Consider the following 16,448-nt stretch of genomic DNA (forward strand, 5'->3'; position numbering starts at 1 on the left):
ACGCCGGGTCACTGGCCGGTTCAGTGCCAAGAAGAGGGAGGAGGCCCAGTGTTCCCATGGCCAGCGTGTCCAGAACTCCCTCCCCCACGCTCATCACTGTGTCCTCCTCCAAAGGGGACGAAACGAGAGAAGATAAGCATCAGATGCGTCTAGGTTTACATTCGGACGAGCTGGGTGATCTCGGGACCAGTCACTTGACATTGATCATCAGTTTCTGCATCTGTAAAATGGGAGGATGATACCTTCTAAGACGGGGCTCGTGAGGACTGGGCATCATGTAGGACCAGCCAAGCCCTGTGGCTGAAGCGGGGGGCATGCTAGCTCTTCCCCTTCGATGATGACAAGTGTAAGCCACGGAAGGGAAGGCGAGACTTTGTCTAAGTGAGTGGGAGTTCCCATCGTGCCTCAGTGGGTTAAGAACCCCACTGACGTCCATGAGGATGTGGGTTCGATCCTTGGTCTTGCGCAGTGGGTTAAGGATCTGGCACTGCCGTGGGCTGCTGCGTAGGTCGCAGATGCAGCTCAGATCCCCATTGCTGTGCTGTGGCTTAGACCGGCAGCTGCAGCTCCGATTTGACCCCTAACCCGGGAACGTGCATATGCCATGGGTGTGGAACAAAAAAATATATATATAAATATTTTAAAATATGAAGACAGCTGGACGCAGCAGTGGCTTCCTAGGAGTTCTCGCAGGTTTGGACCTCAAAGGAGCCAAGAGCCCCGGCTTTGCCCCACTCCAGAAGGCCTGGACGCGCCTGCCCGAGAGACGCGGCCTCCTCAGGAAGCCCGGCTGCCCAGCTGCAGGTGGCGCTGTGACAAGGAGGCGACTGTCATCCGAACCAGGCCGAGCCACCAGCCAGAGAGGTCGTTGTGGAGTTTGCGGCTGGTGGGGCTGCTGAGCAGAGAAAGACCCCAAAAGTGCATCTTCACGAGGCATCTCAGGCAGTGGGGGGTCCGTGTCATTCTGACTCCCGTACTGTCGAGGGTGTTCTGGTCCTCCAAGGCCTCACAGCTCCTCCTGACCCAGGCTGCTGCCTGGGAGGGGCCAGTGTGTACAGAGGTGGGCGCGGGGGCAGCACAGACAGGCCTTGGGCTCCCTGGTAGAAGGTAGGTCCAGAGAAGCTCTCGGTCTGCAGCACTTTCCAGGGGAGGTGTGGGAGAGCGAGGGACCCCCACGTCATGGGGACACGAAGCAGCCACCCCAGGCGTAAAGGCGTATCTCTCTGGAGCCCAGCCGTTGTCCTCAAAAACCGAACAAGAGAACGAACCAGTTCTAAATGCAAGAGTTGGCATCTGCCAACCCCCAAGTCCCATCCATCCCTCTCTCTCCCCCTCGCCCTTGGCAACCACAAGTCTCTTCTCATTGCCTGTGAGTCTGTTTCTGTTCCGACGATGAGGTCCTGCTGTGTCGCAAAGGGAGCAATGTTCCGTCTCTTGTGCTAGAACACGATGGAAGATAGTGTAAAAAAAAGAATGTATGCATATGTGTGACTGGTCCCTTTGCTGTGCAGCAGAAACTGACAAAACATGGTAAATCAACTGTATTTTAATAGAAGTTAATTTATTTGGTCTGTTTAGGGCTGCACTTGCGGCTCACAGACTTTCCCAGGCGAGGGGCCAGCTGGAGGCACGGCTGCCGGCCTGTGCCGCGGCCACCGCAGCGCGGGATCTGAGCCGCATCTGTGACCTCCCCCACGGCTCGAGGCAACACCAGATCCTTAACCCACTGAGCGAGGCCAGGGATTGAACCCATGTCCTCTTGGATACTAGCGGGCTTGTTACCACTGAGTCATAACAGGAATTCCAAAAATTAACTTTAAAAGAAAGAGAATGAATGAATGACAGCCATCAAGAAGAGCGTTGGAATCTGGAAAGAGCTCGCAGACTTTAAGACAATGTTCCCACGACACAAGGTGTGAGGCTCCTGGATTCACAACCAGCAGAGAATGCGGGCCAGGGACACAGTCTCTGCCTTATGGATGAGGGGACAGCGGCACTGAGAGGCTGACCAAACGGGTGGCCGTGAATCCTTTCTTTAGAAACTCGTAGAGAAAATGAGAGAGGAAGGCTCTTTCTCAGAGCTTCAGCGCCGGGCATGGAATAGCAGCCTGAGCTGAGGTCTCAGCCCGGTCTCCCCCTTCAGGCCCAAAGGCCAGTGCTCCACTGTCACCCGCTCCCCTGCAGCCTTCTCACCCGGGACGCGCGAGAATCTTCCACTGGTTCCACAGACCTGTTCGCATAGGTTTAGGGCTGCGGTTGGCTGGGCCGCCCAGAGAACACTCTAGATGGATGGGGAGAGGGAGGGAGGGGACTGGGGGACAAGGATGTGGGACACAGGCCCCAGGCTCTGCGAGAGGGAGGGTTTGCGAGAAAGGAGGGGAAACCCTGCCTTGTTTGATGTGGAGCCTTAACAGGCTCGCTGCTGTTTAAAGCACACAGGGATGCGGGCTTCGGGAGGGAGAGCGCCTCATCCTTATGAGGGATGCTGAGAATCCACGAGCAGGTGCCCCACGGCCAAGTCCCGGACTCCTGTCCCCAGCGCCCAGCCAGTGGCCCGCCGCTCTGGTCGCCCAGCAGCCTCTTCCTCTCTGTGTGGGGTGAGGCCCAGATGCCCTGGTCTGGCCCAGAACACCAGTCCTTCTGTTCCCCGTCGTGTAGGGAGTGGAAAAGGCCCTGTGGCCTCAAGACGGCATCTGCTGCTAAAGGTGAGGTGGGGGATGGGAGGCGGGCAGATCCCCCCAGGGCAGCAGGTTCCCGCCTGGCGATGGGAAAGCCTCAGGATCAGGGCGAAAGAAAGAGCACACCTGACGGTGAGCGGAGGTGGATGGCGTGGGCCAGGGTCTCAGCTTTGGGAGCTCGATGCAAGGCTGGTAACAGACCACCCCCCACCAAAGCTCACCCGCTGACACTGGCCTGCTGCCCACAGCTCTAGGCGTGCAGCCCCGCAGCCCTGCACCCCTGCCATTCAAGGCACCCTCAATATATGCGCGGGCACACTTGCAGGCAGCGTTCCCATGCTAAACACTGCCGGCTTTTGCCACCCTCCCAGCCTCTGAAAGGGAGCAGACTTGATGCTGAAAGTCTGCCAAAATGTGGCTGCCTTCCAGCACCGAAAATACCTCCCGTGATCCGAGGGGCTACCGTACTGGCATGTCCTTGTGGGGCTGGAGCTGCTTCAGGGACGGAGCGAGGACGGCCCCGGGGGAGTCGGCCGGGTGCCCGCGCTAGCCTTGTCTCCCCGCAGTCCCAGGCTGGCCTTCAAGGGCCCGAGGAGGCCTGCTCATCCGGACTTGCCTCTGCAGGAGACATGCTCGTTTCTCCCGGGAAGAGTTCAGCACCCAGAGTTCAGCTCCCCAGTGCCTCGGCCCTGCTGTCTCCCCTTACCCTCTTCCGGAAGTCACCCATCAGTGACCAACAAAGAAGAAGAGGTCTTGGGCCCTGGGAGGACAAGGCCGCAGCCACAGATGGCCTTGCGGGGTGAGGTCCCAGGAGCATCGGGACCCAGTGGAGTGGGCGGGTTGGCGTGGAAGAGAAAACTGTCGAGCTTGCTGCAGTTTTCCGAAGATGAGGATTGAGCATAAGACAAATAGGTCCCCATCTACCCAGCTATCCATCCCTCCATTTGATTTTTACATTTAATAAATATATTAAATGTATATTTAATAAATAAATTCCTCCTGATGGAAATGAGCATAACTGCAAGACAGTGGCGGAGGCTTGAGAAGTCTTCAGGGGCCATGAGTACGGCATCAGCTGGACAGGATGAAGAAGAACAATCGAAAACCATATAGATACCAGGAAACTGAGTCCCAGAAAGACATAGACAGAGCTGAGGAGATGGAGCCTACTGGCATGATTTCTTTAAAAATACGCATGAAAGAGATAATCACATACTATATTCAATTCCATTTAAAAAAATCTAATAGGAGGTCCCGTGGTGGCTCACTGATAACAAACCTGATCTGTACCCATGAGGACACGGGTTTGATCCCTGGCCTTGTTCAGCGGGTTAAGGATCTGGCATTGCCGTGAGCTGTGGTGTAGATTGCAGACGCGGCTCGGATCTGGCGTTGCTGTGGCTGTGGTGTAGGCCGGCAGCTATAGCTCCAATTCAACCTCTAGCCTGGGAACCTCCATATGCCGCGGGTGCAGCCCTAAAAAGAAAAAATAAATTAATTAAAAATAATAAATAAAACCTAAAATTAAAAATCTAATAAATTTTCTCTTCATAAGTAAGATTCGTGGAATGAATGAATGAAGGCATACCCAGGGATCCAAAGGATAATTATTGGGGCCCCTTTGAAGATCAATGGTATGCCGTTGCCTCAGAGGATGGTATATCTAAATACACCCCACGGAACTGAGTTGCTCTTTTTTTATTCCCAGGATAAATGGTTATAATTATGTGCTTAACTAATAAGATCCGTCTTTCTTTTAGCCTATTAGGACTAAAACTGTGAACAAATCTTTCTATTTTAATGCTACTGTTCATTCTTCTAACAGTTTTACATATTTTTCTATTTTAAATCCCTCAACTGTCTGAAGATTGAAGGTAGAAATTCCCGTTTTACAGACGGACCAACCGAGGCCCAGGGACATTCAGGGTACTTAACAGGGTGCCTCCCAGTAGACCAGACAGTGTTCTGCCGCTGTTTTGCTGAAGGCAGGCACTCCCATCATCTTATAGGGCTCAGACCTCGGGCCAAGTTCAGCAGCAACGTGCAAACACGCCACTGGGTCCTGCTGCCTGTCACATGTTGTCCCACCTGTGTTCTCGCTCTCTTTCCTCTTCTCCATTGATTTGAGGGGGCCTCAGTGGAGGATGTGGTGAGTGGAGGCTGTGCTTCATTTCATCCTTCCTTCCTCTTCATTCTAAGGTTAATTTCTGGACCACACTTGGGGAGGGTTGTAGGAGAAAATTATTTAAATTGTATCATATAATCTTCCCAAGATGTGATTAAATTGAGGCCCAGGGACAAGAGGTGACCTCTTCCAGGGTCAGGCAGCACTTCATTGAGGATCTGAAGGTCCAAATTTTCAGCGTCAAGCTTTCTCAGTTAGGTAAACCCTACCACTGTTTTGGGTGGAGCTGGCCAGACCCATGCTCCACGCATCCAACAAGTGGGAGAAATATTCCAAAATCTTCTCGCGTCTTCTTCCAATCAATTTCCTGAATAAACTGTGGTTTCTGTTGGGGCTAACCAAAGGTAAGAAGGTAGACAAGACTGCCCAGATGAGGAGAAAAAATGAACTTATCAAAGGAGATAAAGAAAAATATAGGCGATATGATAATTGCCTGGAGGGGCACCAACAATAAATGCTAAAGAAGCTCGAAGAAAAGAGCACGTAGAGATCCGGAAAGATAGCTTAGATGGCTTTGCGGCTGCACAGGACACATCCAGGAATAACCAGTGAAAGTCCAAAAAAGACAAATTCAGCTAATTAACAAGGAAGAAAAAACTTTTGAAGAATTAGCTAATGTCTGTGGATGAAGTAAAATCCTACATATCCTCCAATACTGTACTGAATGGGTGATTGCTCAGGACAACCCGTGAGTCTACAATTCTTTTTTTTTTTTGAGACCCTGGCTGCTCTGAGAATTAGGTGAGCCTCCCTTTAGGGTTTCCCAGTGAATAGTTTTCTGTTTACACCGTTGAGAACTATGGCCACGAGAGGGCAGTAGAGAGCCTGCCGGAATACTTGGACGTGTTGAGTCAACTCGCCTGTGCTCTCATCGCGAGCAGGGACTACGCAGATCCTGCGAGCTCGCTGGGGTCTAGCTTGCAAGCCTCTTTCGCAAAGCCAGGCCCAGAGGCTGCGGAGATACCGAGACTCTACATGGCACGGGAGCAATGGTCGGCACTGAGGCATTGCCATCCGACATTCAGACCCCTCTCACTTTGGGTTATTAAAATAAGTTTTACCGCCACCGCTCTGATTCCCTTGCCCTGATTCCCTTGCCAGGCAGGCTCCCTGGGTCCGGATACAGAAAACTTCCCACTGGTCCCTGCCGCCCCCCCCCCACACACACACTTGCCAGATGCCCCCGATCCCTAATAGAGCTGGAAGCTTGAGAGCAGGGCTCATTTTTGCCTTATAAAAATTAGAATGAGTAACAACAACTTCAAACCTCATTTGACAGCTTGTTGGCTTTTTGAGATTCACGAGCAGAAGCAATTTGCCTGCACGTATTCCGAGAACCCCTTCTTAACCTCATCAGCCATGGCCGGTACCTCCCAACGCACCCCTCAAATTAAAGACCAAGAGGGAGGTGTGCAGGATGTGCGCGGGCACAGGTGGTGCTCCAGGAGGGGAAGCCCACGTCCCCACTGCCCTCACCCGCTCTGTCTGCGTCCTGAGCTCCGGCACCGGAGCCCTAGCCAGCTGGGCTTGCCAGGCCTCCACCCGGATCCCAGGCCCCGGGCAGGATTTTTGTTGCCCCCTCGGCCACTTAAGGTGGCCGGTGGATCCGGGCTGAGCCGGGCGCAGGAAAGCAGCGGGGCCGCCTCCCGATGCCCAGCCTCATTCTCCTTTGTTGACAGCTGGCGGAGGAGGAAGTCCGGGCGGGCGGGGTGGGGGCAGGGGCTGGCTGCGGCGGGCGGTGCCAGCGGCGGGCGCGGCCCCAGCCCGGGCAGGCGCGGCCAGCAAGGAAGGGGTTAACGCGCGCGGCCTCTATGATAATGAGCTGCATGGTAATATAGGGAGGCCGGCGCTGTGGGCTCTGCCGCCGCCGCCGCTGCCCGCCGGCCGCCGCCGCCCGCCGGCCGGAGCCTGAGCTGCCGGGCGGAGCGGCGTCCGCGCCAGACTGGAGCTGGAGGGCGGCGGAGCGCAGTTGCTGGGAATTTTTCAGCCGGGAGGCCAGGCGATCCGGAGAGAGAGCCCGCGAGCTCGGGAGCGGCGGGGAACGCGGGCGCCGGAGCGAGCGAAGCAAACCTCGAAATAGATCCGGAGAGCCAGGTTCCCGGAGGAAGTGGGACTGTGAGCGGACCGGGAGCGAGAAGGGAAGGAAGCGCCGCGATTGCTGATGTCAGAGGAGCCCGGAAAGTCGCGCTGGAAAAATCTGAAGACGGCCGGGGCTTTGCTGCTTCCCAAGGAGACACAGCGCCAGCCACCCCCCACGCCCCCTCGGCGCCTCCCGGTTCCCCCCGCGAGCCGGCGACAGCGCCCGGTGGGGCTGCTGCGGGGCGGCAGAGGACTGAGGGGCGCGCGGACCGGAGACCGAGGGGCCACTTCAGGAATACAGATAAGTGGCTGCTGGCTTGACGTGGATTTTAATGAATTTGGACTCCATGTGGGTTTGGTCGTCTCGGTGATCACGAGCTGCTGGCGGCGAGAGGGACCGCACGCCGGCCTCGGCAGCCGGCGGCCAAAGCGGCCGCACCGGGGACGGAAGGACAGACCGACGTCGCCGAGCTGGGTAAGCGGAGCCCGGGGCCGGGCGATCGGCGTCCGCGGCGCCCTCCGCCCGCTCCCCCGAAGCGCGCCCGCCTCCGCGGGTCTCGGCCCCGAGCCCCCGGCTCCGCCGCGGCGGGCGAGTCCCCGCGCGGGGTCGGCCACTTTCCGCGGGCCGGAGCGCGGCGCGCGCGCCTGGGCGGGCGGACTCGCCGCCGCCGCCGCCGCCGCCTCCCGCCCGGGCTTCCCCGCGGGCGCCCCGCTTCCCCGCCGGGCTGCGGGCGGGCGGCGCACCTGCCGGCACCCTGCGGCCCCGGGGGCCTCGGGGGCCCCGGGGGCGGGGGGCTGTCCCACGAGCTGCAGCCGGATGCGGGTCTCGGTGACCCTGCACGAGCGGGAGAGCCCGGGCCACTGTGGCCGGCGCTCGGTGTGGGGGCGTTCACGCTGGTCCAGGAGTCCCCGGAGGCCGCCGACTGTTCCTTCAGAGCCAGGGACTTGGGAATCAAGGGGAAGGTCCCCTTTGCGCAGCTTCCAGAGGCTCCGGGGAGAGATTCCAGGGCAGCGAATGGGACAAGTGCCCCATACCCCCCTCTGCGCTTCCTTCTGGTGAAGCCCCCATCTGCACCATCCCCTGGTTTGAGGTTCCAGAGATGGCTGGGGGCCCAAGGAGGAGCTCGGCCAGGGTCCCAGAAGCTCCTTATTAATCATTTTAGACTCTTTCCCTCCTTGGGCTTCTTGCCCCACCCCAGAAGTGATATGGAGATCTTAGAAAATTCTAGCCCTTTTTAGCCATCCCACAGGTCCCTGGATCCATATGGTAGTCATGGGCTGGCTGACCAAAGAGAGAGTTGTGAGAAAATGCTGTTCCAGGTCCCTGACAACTAGCCACCTGTTCGGCCTGACCCTTGCCCCAGAGGAGCTGCCCACTTCAACTCAGCTCAGAAGGGTAGAGAATGGGGGTGGGGTGGGGGACTTGAGGTTCCATGTCAGTTGCGTCTAGAAACAAGGGCCTCATGAAGTGGTCATGGAAGTCAGCCTGGGTCTCCTGTGGGGATCTAAGAGCCTAGTGTATGCCACTGCATATCCCAGGAGCGGATGTGCAAGGGGCAGAAGACAGGACCCCTTTAAGGCCCTGGTTTGGGGGCCCAGCAGCTCAGAGGAACCCGCAGGAATGTGGGCACCCACTCACGCCCTTCCTTGCTGAGCACAGTGGACAAAGTTCGGGCACAGCAGATGGAGATGGGCAGCTGGGCTGGGCTGGACCTCCTGGGAGCAGGAGCCAGGCTGAGCTCCCGCCTCCCCTCCCCACACAAGAGCAGGCTCCTGTCCTCCTGGGCTTCTTTCCCAGACCTTGAAACTTCACGCTTCCCTCTGGGCAGGCTTTGGATTCTGGGGCCTTCCACAGAGCCACGGGCCTGGAAGAGACAGCTGGGGCTGAGGAATTCAGCTATTCCTGATGGAAATACACAACTTTCGTGCATTCACCTCGAAGGCTGGCAGCCCTCTCCTCTGACCCCCCCCCCACCTGCCGGCACCTTTTGAACTCAATACCTGTGACCTCCCCTCCTTGGCCTGGGGGGTGAGGTGGGTCAGGAGGAAAGTAGGGAGCCAGGGAGACTCAGAAGAGGCTGTCAAGACACCCTAGCAGCGAGGTTGTGTTGCTTTTCCCTTCTTCCACCTGGCATCTCCGCCTTCATCCCAGCGCTCCCTCCTCCCTCCTCCGGGACCTGCCCTCCCTGCCAGTGCTCCCTCAGCCCTCCAGCTGACCCTCTTGGGGACCTGTTCATAAAGGGAGGGCGGGGCAGGCTGCCCTCTCAGCTCCCTCACTGTCCCAGGCAAATTGCATTAGGATGGAGCAAAGTGGCTTGCAATTAAATGGAAGTGACATTTGGAGCCCTGTGCAGTGGAGATGCTGCAGCCGAGGAGCAGCAGGATGGGACGTGGTGGAGTTTGGAAAGGTCCCCTCAGCCCAGGACCTCGAGTCAGGCAAGGGGATCCCATCTGGCCTTTCTGTTGGAATGGATGTAAGAACTGGGATCCCTCATAGGCTGGAGCAGGGCGGGAGGGCTGGTTGGCCTTTCAGGAGTAAACGGTGCTGTCCCATGTGCATCACCCCAAAGAAACCTGTCACTACAAGGTTGGTGGCTCTCCCCTTTCAGAGTGAGCCCCTGTCCCCGAAGTTCCAGGGGACATTGCCCCTCCAACCTCCTGACCATCCAGAGCTGCAGGTGCGGTTGGACGTACACGTTCCCGTCTGTTGTGGTGGAGTCTGCACTTAAAATGCAGCTGAAAAAGCAATCCCTGGAAGAACAGCTCCTTCTCTCCCAGGCCCCTTTCCCATTTCCCAGGACTCCTGGCGATGCTGCTCATGTCTAGTTCATGGGCACGTTACGAGGAAGCCCACGAGCTGGAGGGGAAACCAGTGACACAGTTAAATATACATGGCAGCAGCTGGCAGCAGCCTAAACTCGCCAGTTCAGGTACCATGAACTATTTATGGCGCTGGAGTTGTCACTGTTGGGGGGTTTTATAGTCTCTGTTCCTGCCTCCTTTGCTAAGGCTGCCTCTCTGAGATACGGGGTTTGTTGTGGGGGGAAGCGGTTTCTCTCTCCAGCAGCGACAACCCCCCCTCCCCCAGCTGTCTCCCTGCCCGGCCACACAGCTGTCTCCCCCCACACACGCAGACTGGGGCCCAGGACACTCTGTCCATCAGGGCACAGGGAGAGGCGAGGCGCTCCAAGCCGAGCCCCCGCCCCCACTCTGGTCTAATGCCTGGAGCATTGTGTTCCTACAGTCTGTTAACTACAAATAACTCAGGGTTGTCCACGGGGAAACTGGCAGAAGCCGGCTTTGAGGTGCCCTAGCAGTTTCACAGCTCTGTGTGCACACCCTGCCCCCCCCCCCCCACCCAGGGGCAGTCTGTTATCAATCCATTATATGTGAATATTCTGTCTCTCCTCTTCCCAGATGCTCAGTTCAAACAGTGATGAATGGAACCGATCCCCTTATGGGAAACAGTTTTTCACTTAGTTGCAAAGATTTCATGCCTGATTAGAGTCAACAGGGATGGGGCGTCCGTCCCCTTCTTGTCTGGTCATTTCTAAAGGTGAGCCCTGGGGAGACAGAGAAAGGCAGTTCTTCCCAGGGGTCAAACAGCTGGTCCCCAGAGCAGGAGGGTGGATGGGAGGGACAGGTCACCACCCCCTTACCAGCTTAGCCCTCAGGCTCTCTGGGGCCCCATCCCCTGGCCTTCGGGCATATGGAACCTCTAGTGTTCCATCTGGAATTCAAGGGCAGAAACAGAGGCGAGCAAGTTCTTTGTCGTGGAGACTGGAAAGAGAGAGGAGGAAGAGGGGGAGGACAGAAAGAAAGCCACCCCCCCACCCCCGGCCCCAACTGTGCCCAAGCGCCCGCTCCCACAGTCAGTTAACCATTAACCCCTGGCCTGGCCTGGCCCTGCTCCTGCTTGGGTAGAAGCCTATCGCTAGGAAACCCGAGGACCAGCAGGTGTCCTGTGCCCCCCACCCCCACCCCCGCTGTGCCTGCCCTTCCCGCCTTAGCCTGGCTCAGTCCCGCTCCCCCTCCTCCCTCCCCTCCCCCTCCCTGGCACCCACACCCTCCTCCCACCCCTGACAGCTGTCCCTTCACCTAGGCTTTGCCAGCTGTTTGCCTGACGGCATGCGTGTCCGATGGGGAAGCAGGCAGGATGGCAGGGGCCGTGGATGGAGGGGGCGAGCTGGGGTCACACGGGATTCCAAAGCCGGTGCTCCAAGCTCAGGTTAGAGGGCTTCAGACCCACACACCACCCCACCCCCAGGAGGCTCAAGCTTGCTTGGGGGGTGGGGGTGGGAGGGGATTTCTGCCAAAGTTCCCTCCCCTCTGGGGACCCCTGGTTTCCCTAGCACTCCTCCCTGCCAGGCTGGCAGGAGGGTCCCTGCCTTGGCCTCTGAGATAGGCCATTTGATCCAAGGTCTTGTCAAGGCATATCTAGCTTATCAGACTTGGAGCCCTGATTTTTTTCGGGGGCCGGGGACCAGCAGATGACCAGAGATGCAGACCAAGATACAGACGCCAAGGAGCACGTGGCAAGACCCCAGTCAAGATGCCGAAACAGCCGCAGATAGAGGCAGAGAGGCAGAGCTATAGGAAAAGAAGACAAATTCGGGGAGGCTGACAGTGTGAATGGGGCGGGAAGAGCCGAGAGCAGAGGCGGAGAGCAAGTGGAGAGGAAGAGCCGGGGCCTGGGGCGCGTCCTCAGGTCGCCCTGGCCCTGAGGGGAGGCTCTCCGGGCCGGGTTGGGAAGCTGAAGTAGCAGGTTCTCTCCACTAGAGGGCACTCTTGAAAACCTGGCTCGGACCTGAGCAGTAGCTTTTGTGCCTTTTTTCTTTTTTTTTTCCCCAGGAGAAGAAAAAAATAGTTACGATATATTAGAAACTCCCAGCTGTCACTAGGCAGAGACCACACTTGTAGGGTCCTGTTGCCAGTGGGACTCTGGGCCCCGTCTGGTTGCAGGGGAGCAGGAAGGGCGCCTGCAGCGTTGCGGGGTGGGGCCCAGCCTGGTGAGCAGCTTGGGCAGAGGCCTGCGGGCCGGCAGGATGCCTCTGGGGTGGGAGGCAGGAGGGGACGGGCACTGCCAGTGGGCAGACAGTCCAGGGCCCCGGCGGGCCCACGGAGAGCCTCTGGCCTTTCTCTAGCAGCAAGAGGAGTTTCTGGCCCGTCCCCGAGGGGGCTCACGGGCCTTCCCTTCTCCCAGGTCCCTACATGCGGATTTTCAAAACACTCCCAGGCGGCGGCCAAACTGCTCCTGAGGAGACTTGTTAAAAGAGCCCCGAGGGACGGAGCACATGTCGCGTTGTCCCCGTGATTTCGTCTTGGTCTTCATCCTCTCTGTGGGAGCCTTTTTCTGAATTAGAATCCCCCCTTTCCTTTCGGCGGAGGACAATGTGGGGAGAGCAGAGTCCGAGGCTTGGCCTCTCCGGGGAGATGATAACTGCCTGACGGGGTAGGGAAGCAAGGGAAGCTTGCGGATGGGCAGAGGGCCGGGAAGAAGCATCTCTTCCATTCCATCCCAGCCTCTGAGGGCTCCTCTCGGCTTCCCGTTGACTCCAGTTTACCTGGGGTCACAGGGAGAGGGGCGGGAGGAGCGAGACAAGAAAAAAGACAAACGAGATAAATGTATCATGTTCTGAAAGTCTAATCCTGCTTCTCCTGGGCTAAAATTACTTTCCGTATGAGAGATAAAAGGCACTGAGCTCGCCTTTGCAAAGTTCAACTTGTCTTTGAGAAGGAAGAGGGGGAGGGGTCCCGGGACTGAGAGTGAGTAGCTGGTGCCTGAACCCCTCTCCTCTGTGGCCCCCACCCTTCCAACCAGCACGTGTTCTCTCTGAAGCTTTGCGAGGAAGGAGGAGCCTCTGACCGGGGCCCCTTCACGGCCCCCCTCTGCCATCTGGGGGTTAAACCCCCAGCCTCTCTCTCTCTGGGTATTTGGGAGCCTCCCTTCCCACCGCAGTTTCTCACCTGGGTGGGGAGGGATGGAAGAAAGGGGTGAAGGGCAACAAACCAGCTCCTCCACCTTCCCTCCTGCCCTTGGAATCACTGCTCCTGTGCTGAACTAAGAGGGAGACCCGGAAGCAGAAGCCACTTTGGTTTAACCAAATATAAATCCATTGCTTACCCAGGGCTAGGGCTGTGTGACACTTAGTCCAGGAGGGAAAGGTAGCAGCAGATCCTACCTTCAAGGTGGTTGTTACAGCGCCTAAGGGGAGGGAGAATTCTATAAGCCACCGCCCCTCACAGAACTTTAAGGCAGAATTCGGTTAACAGTGGGTCACAGGACACACCAGCAAAGAAGCTCCTGGAAGCTTTGGCTGTAGCCCATGGAGGGTGTAGGTTTCCAGGGGGGAGATTCAGGTGCCTGAGAAGGTCACAGGTCCCCGTCGAGAAGGACTGAGCGCTGCCCTCCCAGTCCTCTTCCTCTCAGAACGACCGCTGAGCAGTTTTTTCCTCCCCGGATTTTCAACTGGCACCACCAGAGGTGTTTCCCTCCGCCAACATCCCAGAGCCAGGTCTCCAAGTCACACCCTCCCAAGGGCTTTCACAGCGTGTTCCATGTAAATTGCATTCCCTTCGGTCCCCTGGAGCCGGCTGTGTGGACGCCACTGGGGTTCATCAGGAAGCATTATTACTCATCTGTATTCACATGGAGGTGTCCGGAATCCTGCAGGGGTGCACCCACTTTCATCTGAAGGAACCCTTTAAAGGGAGCAGACGCAAGGGAAAAATAGTAGGCTTTTCCCCTTCACCCTGGCTGAGCAGGGAGCCTCGGGCCACGGGCCTTCTCCTCCGTATGCCTCCTACCTGGAGAAGCACTCTCTTTTCAGGGTTCTGTCCTCAGAGAAGGCAGAAGAAGATCATGGAGGAAAGTTAGAAGGGGGTGGAATTTCACCTCGACTTAAAAACTGTCTCTGCTCCCGTAATGGAAGGTCGGGTTTGGCTTGCACCTTGGAATGTTCACATCAGATTTGGGGCAAGGAAGACCCTGCACTGGGCAGACAGAGCTAGGGGCTTTCAGAGGCTTTTGAAACCATTGAAAAGTCTGTGCCTTTGCGAAGTGTGTGTGTGTGTGTGTGTGTCTGTCTGTCTGTCTGTGTTCCTGAAGAGAAGCAGTCACCCCCCAATGCTAAGGACCCCTAGAACTCTCTAGGCTCCAGGGCCTTCTCCAAGCCTCAGTTTCTGCTTTCTGCTCTGCTTGGGACAGGGGGCTTCAGATGAGGCAGTGTAACCCCGGGCCCCCCACGCCCACCAGAGGTGGGTGACTGACTCTCAGAGGAAACGAGGGAGATCCAGGGCCATGCTGGCTCGAAAGGTCAGGGGTGGCAGGTGTCCTTGTGATTGCTCTGAAAGCACGAACAGGTCAAGGGCACCTCCCTGAGAAGGAGGCAGCGGGTGGAAGGTTCGGGAGCCGAGGAAGGGGTGAGTGAGAAAGGCCTGGCTGTCCTGTAGAGGCACCAGTGGGCAGACACAACTGATGAGGGCATCTCGCCTCCTTTGAAGTGGTTTCCTGCTTCGTGAAAGCGAAAGGCCTCAGCCGGGCCAGGTAAATATCACACTGGCCTCTGACCCTCCCCTCCCCCCCGCGCTGCTTCCCGGGCTCCCATTTGTTTTCTCCTGAGCTACAAAGACACCTGAGGGAGAGGAGACTGTTTTCAGAACTTGGGTCCTCTCCCCGGGAGGACAGACAGGAGGACCAGGCTTCGCCCACGGGCCTGGACCCGAGAGCCTCTGGGCCAGGCAGCCCCACGTGGCCCCGCTCCACGCTGGCAGGCGGTGATGCTTTCCAGGAGCCAGGCAGTCAGGGTGTCACGATCCCGCCCAGCCCCCCAGAACTTCCCCGCCAGCCCCTTGACTCTCTGAAATTAAAATCCACACCGCCAGGACTTCTGCTCGGCACCCATGCCCTGAGCTTTATCCAGAAATTAACAGAATTCACGTCTAATGCCCCACACTGAGTCCCCCCCTGCCCCACGCTGAGTGCCCCCCTGTGGGGTGTGAAGCCCTTCGGGTTCTGGGCCCCGGGCACCCAGCTGTGAGAGACTTAGAAGACAAACCATCTGAACTGCTTGTGAAGTTGGGAAGTCACACCTGGCGCCATCCTGCAGGAGGCTCCGTCCATCCGATCAGGGGGACACAGAACAGATGGTCAGGAAGAGGCTGGTGTCAGGTTAGGGTCCTCACACCTGGGGACAAAGGACCTTCCTTCGCACTTCCAGCTCTTCCTTCTTCCCAAAGGTTTCCCACCTGTCGATCAGAGCTCATCCCTCCTTTGCTCCCAGGCCCAGGAGGGGGGGACGAGGGGGACCCAAGGACACTCTGGGAGAGTGGCCTCCTGCCCTGTCCCAGCACCTTCGTTTCTTCCTCTGCCCAGTGGGCATCAGTGCTTCTCGTGACTCCCCGAGTGCCCTCGCTTGCCTCGTTTCTGGAACCAGGCATGGGAAGATGGTCTTAGGGGGCTGGAAAAATGACAGTTGTTGCAAACGTGCAAAATGATTCTAAAATTGAGAGCAGGAAGGGAGCCAAGCTAGGAACGTTTTGCTCCTCTCTCTGTCTCTGCCTCTCTCTCGGAATTTGTTTGGCATTTTCTAAGAAAAATAAGATTTCATTAAAAAAAAAATCTGTGTGCTGAAGGTTTTTATATGTAAGAATAAATGAAGGGCTGGAGACCCAGTGGAGGCTGGAAGCAGACAGGGAAACCAGTGGCGATCCTGGCACTGGCGCCACATGTGTGGCTTGGGGTTAGCACCAGCCAGTGGGGCTAGACTTCAGATTCTGAATGTGCTCCCTTTGGGGCTTTGATGCCTTCAGGGCTAAGAGTAGAGATGAAGGATACGGTCAGAGAACTAGTAAGTCAGCACTTTTCTGGGAATCAGCCTCTCACGGCAGGGCCAGGGGCAGAGCTCATGGGCCCCCAGCAGCCTGTCTGCAACCAGCTTACATCTCCCTGCAGAGAGAGCTCCTAGGAGCATGGATGTGAATGGGACAGATGCAGCATGAGGAGCACCCCAGAAGCTGGGGCCCAGAGCCCGTGCTGGACCCTGGGGCTCCAGGATTAGATCCTTGGCGGCGCTGATCCCTGGGCTTCTCGGAGCAGGATGTCTAGGGAGACCTCTCAGCTGAGCTCCGCTCGCACAGGAAGCTCCCCATGACTCTCTCAGATGTGGCACGAGAGCCTTGTCCCTTGCTGGAAGTGCAGAGCATGGGAAGGTGCCTGTGCGAGGAAGAAGCCCTGTGCCTCTGACCGCACGGGTCCGAGAGCTACCTCTGGCAAGTGAGTGTGGCCTGGTGCTCTGATTGTCCTTTCCAGAATCTTATTAAGGAAACAGTTTGAATTGCAAAAGGGTAGGTATTCTATGGAGACTGCTTGAGAAATGTTTCCGAGCCTTTGGAAACAGCAGCTTTTACCAGGCCCACATAAGAGATGTGGGAGCAGAACCCAGCCTGGGAAAGTGGATCACCCTGTGCCACACTATGAGGGACCCGTCACGCTGTGGCCTCATGAG

At 57.3% G+C, this 16,448-nt stretch overlaps 1 protein-coding gene across 1 annotated transcript in view; it reads left to right on the forward strand.

Moving 5' to 3' along the window:
• Positions 7,290-16,448, forward strand: part of PLXNA2 (plexin A2) — a 215,712-nt gene continuing 206,553 nt past the window's right edge. The window contains 1 exon segment of the mRNA XM_021063894.1: positions 7,290-7,417. The gene's annotated coding sequence lies outside the window, so the exon portion shown is untranslated.

The sequence above is a fragment of the Sus scrofa genome, chromosome 9, assembly GCF_000003025.6.
Source record: "Sus scrofa isolate TJ Tabasco breed Duroc chromosome 9, Sscrofa11.1, whole genome shotgun sequence".
NCBI lineage: Eukaryota > Metazoa > Chordata > Mammalia > Artiodactyla > Suidae > Sus > Sus scrofa.